The sequence below is a fragment of the Hippopotamus amphibius genome, chromosome 9 (assembly GCF_030028045.1).
Source record: "Hippopotamus amphibius kiboko isolate mHipAmp2 chromosome 9, mHipAmp2.hap2, whole genome shotgun sequence".
Lineage (NCBI taxonomy): Eukaryota > Metazoa > Chordata > Mammalia > Artiodactyla > Hippopotamidae > Hippopotamus > Hippopotamus amphibius.
The window spans coordinates 105,245,342-105,251,341 of record NC_080194.1 but is presented as its reverse complement, the minus strand read 5'-3'; the positions used below and the strand labels follow the sequence as shown (position 1 = coordinate 105,251,341).

Below are 6,000 nucleotides of genomic sequence, written 5' to 3'. Positions count from 1 at the left end.
GAATGCATATTTTTAAGGTGTCACAGGAGTATTGGAGGCAATGCAGGATGACAGAACAGAAAAGTTACCTTTTATTTAAAAATGAAAAAAAAGCATAAATTTATGTAGATATTTTAAACTTATAGTTTACTAAGCTCTTCCTTATCCTGATATAAAAGGCTTTTAGTTTATATTCTCTTTTTTTCTGAGACAGAATCTTTTCTCCTCCCTACGACATATAACATCTTTTTACCATATTTTATGTACTTTGCTTTAATGTATTATACCAAATCATGTGTCTAAATAACAATGTTATTTAAAGTTTCAGAAAGTTTTACTTTTCTAAAAGAGAACTGGATCTTAACCAAGAGTATTGTAAAAGAATACCCATAATCCCTTAGTTGTTTTGCTCTTTCATTTTTTAACAGCTTTACTGAGGTAAAATTGATACACAATAAACTGTATGTTTATAGTGTATAATTTGATAAGTTTTGACATGTGTACACCCTGTGAAACCACTGGCATATTTCAGATAATGAACACGGGCATTACCCCCCATGGTTTGTGTATACCCTTTGGTAATCTCTCCTTTTTGCTCCCTTCCCTGCCCATCCGCACCACCCCCCCCCCCCCCAATCTGCAGGCAACCACTGATCTGCTTTCTGTCATTATAGATGGCATTTTCTAGAACTTTATAGAAATGAAGCCATACAGTATGTACTCTCTTTTTGTCTGACTACTTTCATTTAGAACAATGATTTTGAGATTCATCCAAGTTGACATGTATATTAATTGCTCATTCCCTTTTATTGATGAGTAGTATTCCATTGTATGGATATAGCATAATTTGTTCATTGACTCAACTATTGATACACATTTGAGTTGTTTCCAGTTTTTTGGTCATTACAGAAAAGCTGCTATTAACATTCATATGCAAGTCTTTTTATGGACATATGCTTTCATTTATTTTGGTTAACTACCTAGGAGTGGAATGGCTGGGTCCCACGGTACTTATATTTTTAACTTTTTAAGAAGCCACCAAACTCTTTTCCAAAGTGTCTTAAACATTTTACATTCCCACCAACTGATGATGAGAATTCCAGTTGTTCCACTCCTCATCAACACTTAGTATGGTCAGTCTTTTTAATTTTAGACATTATAATAGGTGGTTCCATTTGCATTTTCCTAACAACTAATGATGTTGAGCATCCTTTCATGTGCTTATTTGCCATCCATACATCTCAGATGAAGTATCATTAAATGTTTGGTAGAATTCAGCAGTGAAACCATCTGGGTCTGGAGTCTTCTCTGTGGGAATGTTTTAAACTACATTTTCAAACTCTTTAATAGATATAGGGATACTGATGTTATCTATTTTTTCTTGAATGAGCTTTGGTAGTTGGTGTCTTTCAAGGAATTTGTCCATTTCATTTCAGCTGTCAAATTCATCAGCATAAAGTTGTTCATAATATTCCTTTATTATCCTTTAACTATCTGTAGAGTGTAGTAATGTCACCTCTCTCATTCCTGATGATGTTAATATACGGTCTATTTGCTTGCATTATTTCCAGTGAGAAAACTATTGTCATCCTAATACATGTCTTTTTTCTCTGCTTTCAAGATTTTCTTTTTATCACTGACTTTAAGCTATTTGAGTATGATATGTCTTGATATAATTTTGTTCATGTTTCTTGCACTTGGGATTTGTTGAGTTTCTTGGATCTGTAGGTTTACAGGTTGCATCAAATTTTGAAAATTTTTAGCCATTATTTCTTTCATTTTGGGGGTCTTCTTATCGCTCTCCTCTCCTTTGGGGACTCCAGTTACATGTATCAGTATATTTAGCTGCTTGAAATTGTCCCACATTCCACTGATGTTCTGTTCAATTTAAAAGAGCTTATCTTAATTTTATTTATTTTTATTGCGAATACATACATATTTCTCATAAAAGTTGTCATTTAAAAAACTTGTGTATGACACCATTCTTTATAAACTGGAAAAAGTAACCCTTTTCGTGAGTACATGGTGAGAATTAATAAATTGTTCTCCTTATTAGGGCAAAATGAAAACAATTACATATTGTTTCCATTGTGAGGTTAAAACATTTCAACTCTTTAAACAGTGGAGCAGCATCTCTTCTAGATATAAGATCAATGTCTGATTACTGCTTTCTTCTCTTGATGTTAGCAGCTGTTGAAGCTTAACGCCTAGGTTCATTTATTTATCAGGAGTTGCAAAATAATATTCAAATTATATCCTTTTTTTCTTATTTATTAGTTGGAATATATTTATAAAGAGATTCTTCCTCTCACCTACTAAAAAATATGGAACGCTTCACAACTTTTCAAGTCATCCTTGTGCAGGGGCCATGCTAATCTTCTCTATATCATTGCAATTTTAGTATATGTACCGCCGAAGCAAGCACCATTGTAGCCATTTTTAAGCGTACAAGTCAGTGGCATTAATTATATTTACAATGTTGTGCAACCATCACCATAGCTATTTCAAAACTTTCTCATCACCCCACACAGAAGTTCTGTACCCATTAAGCAATAATTTTTCCCTCCTCTTCCCCCCAGACCCCGGTAACCTCTAATCTACTTTCCGTCTCTATGAATTTGATGGTGTTCTTTAAAGCTCCTGAGCACCAAATTTTAATCTCAGTTTCTAAAACATTTGTCCAACTTTTTAGCTTCAAGTTGAAAATTATAATACATAAACTACATGGGCATAAAAACTTTAATTTGGGGACTTCCCAGGTGGTCCAGTGGGTACCACTCCGGGCTCCCAAGGCAGGGGGCCCGGGTTCGGCCCCTGGTTGGGGAACTAGATCCCACATGCATGACACAACTAAGAAGTCCACATGCTACAACTAAGAAGCCTGTGTGCTGCAATTAAAAGATCCCTCACACCACAGCTAAGAAGCCTGCATGCCACAACAACAACAATAAAAAAATCCCACATGCCGCAACAAAGATCCCACATGCTGGGACCAAGACTAGGCACAGCCGAAATAAATAAATAAATAAATAAATTAAAAAAAAACCCTCTAATTTTTTACCCTTTAATTAGCTTTCTCCATCTAGTCCCAAACAGGGAGAATAAGGTCAGTGAGAGATTATTTTCCAGAACCACACAGGCCTCCTCTCCCCTCTAAGACCTGGCTCCTTGTCCAACTTGTTTTGTAAGATGAGGGTTCTAGATCATGTTAAAGTAGAAACCAGAAGGTTAATTTATGCTACAAGCCAACTGTTAGATCAGGGACGAGCTGAGGGCCTTTTCGATGGTGGGTGTGTGATACCTCATCACACCTTTTATTTTCTCTGCTATTTCTGAACATTTGATTTCAAATACAGGCAATTTGTCTTCACTCTTCAGAGCAGGGTTGTTAACCTGAGGTCCTGGGACGGTTTGTGGATAAATCAATTCAGTAATTCCATGAGCTTCAATGCAAATAAAATGACATCTTTATTTTAATTAACCTCCAACTAAAAACTACATTTCCTTCATTTAAGGAGAAACCACAGCAGTAGTAGCAGCACCTGTCACTTTAGAAGCACTCACAGAAATCAGTGATATTTTCATCTTACATCTTGGTTGTTGCAGAAACTCTGAAATATCATTTACATTAGTCCTACTTTGAAATTCTTAGTCCATAGAGGTGCTGCTATTTAAAGTGTTAATAAACACATATATTATCACATCACAAGTTTAAAAAACATATTTTGATTACTTTTTGATTATGTTTAATATTTCGACTGAATTTCAGTATAATTGGTTTTCTCTGCAAGCCTACTTCATGAGTTTTAAAAAATGCTTTAAAACTGTGTGGGGGTCTCTGTGCTTCACCAGACTGCCAAGTGGTCTGAAGCACGAAAGAGATTAAGAACCCCTGGCCTTTTGAAGGGGTCACTGCCAAAAACTTCCTACTTGCAGGATGGCAGTTTGGGCCAGGTGCATCTTTTTTAAAGGATTTTGGGGGAATGATTGAGATTCATTACTCAGCATTTATGTTAGCGCACTACTTTGCTGTCTCTTAACACTAGGCATATAAGCACCCTTCTGGCCTCTCCTGCCTTCTGAGATGACCCACACTCTGTCTGTGGAGTGTGTTTCTCTCTAAATAAATCCACTTCTTGCCTATCACTTTGCCTTGCTGAATTCCTTCTGTGCTGAGACACCAAGAACCTGAGCCTCAGTAAGTCCAGACACCAGATTCTGAAACCCCCATCAGGTGGGAGAAGTTGCCCACAAGCACGCAGACCCCAGACCCGCTGGAACTAGAAGGTTCATGATGCTGATTCCCACCTAACTCACCACCCACCCATCAGAAGAATGTCCACGCGCTGATCACGCCCTTTTTGAATTGTTGCTATAAAACTTCTCACTACCTCTCCAAGTTGGGACACACAATTTTGAAGGCATTAGCCAGCTATGGCCCCCTTTGCCTAGCAAAGCAATAAAAGCTATTCTTTTCTACTTCCTCCAGAAAAAAAAAAAAGAATTTTACTTCTACTCCAAAAGGGCTCACATTTGGCTAAGTTAGAAGCGCCCATCGGACAAAATAATTTAAATCATCATAGGTACACCAATTCCATTTCTGAAGGAAACTTACACCTTCGGGGCCATAAGATACCTGGCTTTTCATTTTGATGGGGCAGGCACAGGTGTGGACCCTCGTCCTCCCGCAGCACACGTACCTCAATTCTATGGCAGTGACCTCCTTGGAGCAAGATCAGTTTTATGCCTGGAGGTAGGACACAGAGCATTTCTTGCTTCTTGGTCTGGTTGGTGGGTGGCTGAGGAAGGGAAAACCCAGCCCATGTGCTCAGGCCTGGGCACCCTCCCAGGGAGACCCTGCACCCTTGGTTTACCCTGGAACCCTCTGTTTCCAGGTCACCCTTGGTCAAGTTCAAGGGCCCAGATCTAGCCTCAGTGTGGATCTGCCTGTGGGTCAAGGGCCCCCTCCCGGGAGAGTGTATTGATGGCAATGGCTTGCCTCTCCATGGCTCTGAGCACTTTATCTTGGAGACTTTTGGGTAGCTGAAATCACCCTTCTGTGGCTTATATAGGGGGACATCTAACCCCACTTCTTACCTGAAGGACAGCTGGGAGATGGACAGCAAAGGGTTGGATGACATGGTCCTGGGCTGGAGGGAGACCAACAGTCCTTCGGAGCCTCTTGGTGAAGACAGGAGCTGTGTCTTCCTTCTCTTGAGGTATGGGGTTGGATCTTGTGTTCTCCATAGCCCCTTTCAGGTGGAGCAATCCAAGCGGCTCCAGCAGGGGTTGTACCATCCTCCAAAGCCTCAAGCCAGGGATCCCCCGTACCACCCCCATCCTTCCCCCTCCCCGCTCCCATCAGTCTACGGATGATCTTTCCTCTATCACTGGTCTCCTCCACATCCTCTTCCATCCTGGCCCAGCTCATCACCCCTCACCCATCACTGCAGCTTCCCTGGCCCCCTGACCTCATTTTTGCCCCTTTCAATCCATCCTTTCCCCCATCCTTAGGCCCCAGGGTGATCTGTGTAAAATACAAAACTGACCATCTCAGCTCCCATTTCAAACTGGCTCTGGTCCCCCAAAACCCTCCCTTTCTAGCTTGGCACTCAAGGCCCTCTCAGCCCAGCTGGTCTCATCTCTCGCTCCCTGCCCCCAGCCCCTACAGCCTGCCCCCTCCCACCGTGCCCTCCCAGTCACCAGGGCATATCCTCTGTGTGGTCCCAGCGCACAGCTCATCTCTCTGGCTGTCCACCCAGCTACCTCACAGGCCTGGCCCTGTACCAAGCAGGCCTCTGAAATGCTTGCTGAGGGGCAAAATCTTGGAAATGTAGCCACCGTCTCTGCAATCGCTATGGCTTCCCCGGAGTCCCACCGAGCCTGGGCTTTCTGGAAGCACCACTTTGAGTGACAGGCCTGAGGGTCTTGCCCTGGGGGCCACACTGTGGACAGAGCCCTTGCTGCTGGGCCTCCAGGCCACACCCCTTGGAGAGCCCTGGGAGATGGCCATCAGCTTTT

The 6,000-nt window shown here is 41.6% G+C and overlaps 1 non-coding gene across 1 annotated transcript; it reads right to left on the bottom strand.

The window, feature by feature from the left end:
• Nucleotides 1-2,297: 2,297 nt before the first annotated feature.
• On the bottom strand, nt 2,298-2,404 carry LOC130829622 (U6 spliceosomal RNA). Its single transcript, XR_009047635.1, has one exon. It is a non-coding gene; the product is annotated as a U6 spliceosomal RNA (small nuclear RNA).
• Between the last annotated feature and the right edge of the window lie 3,596 nt (nt 2,405-6,000).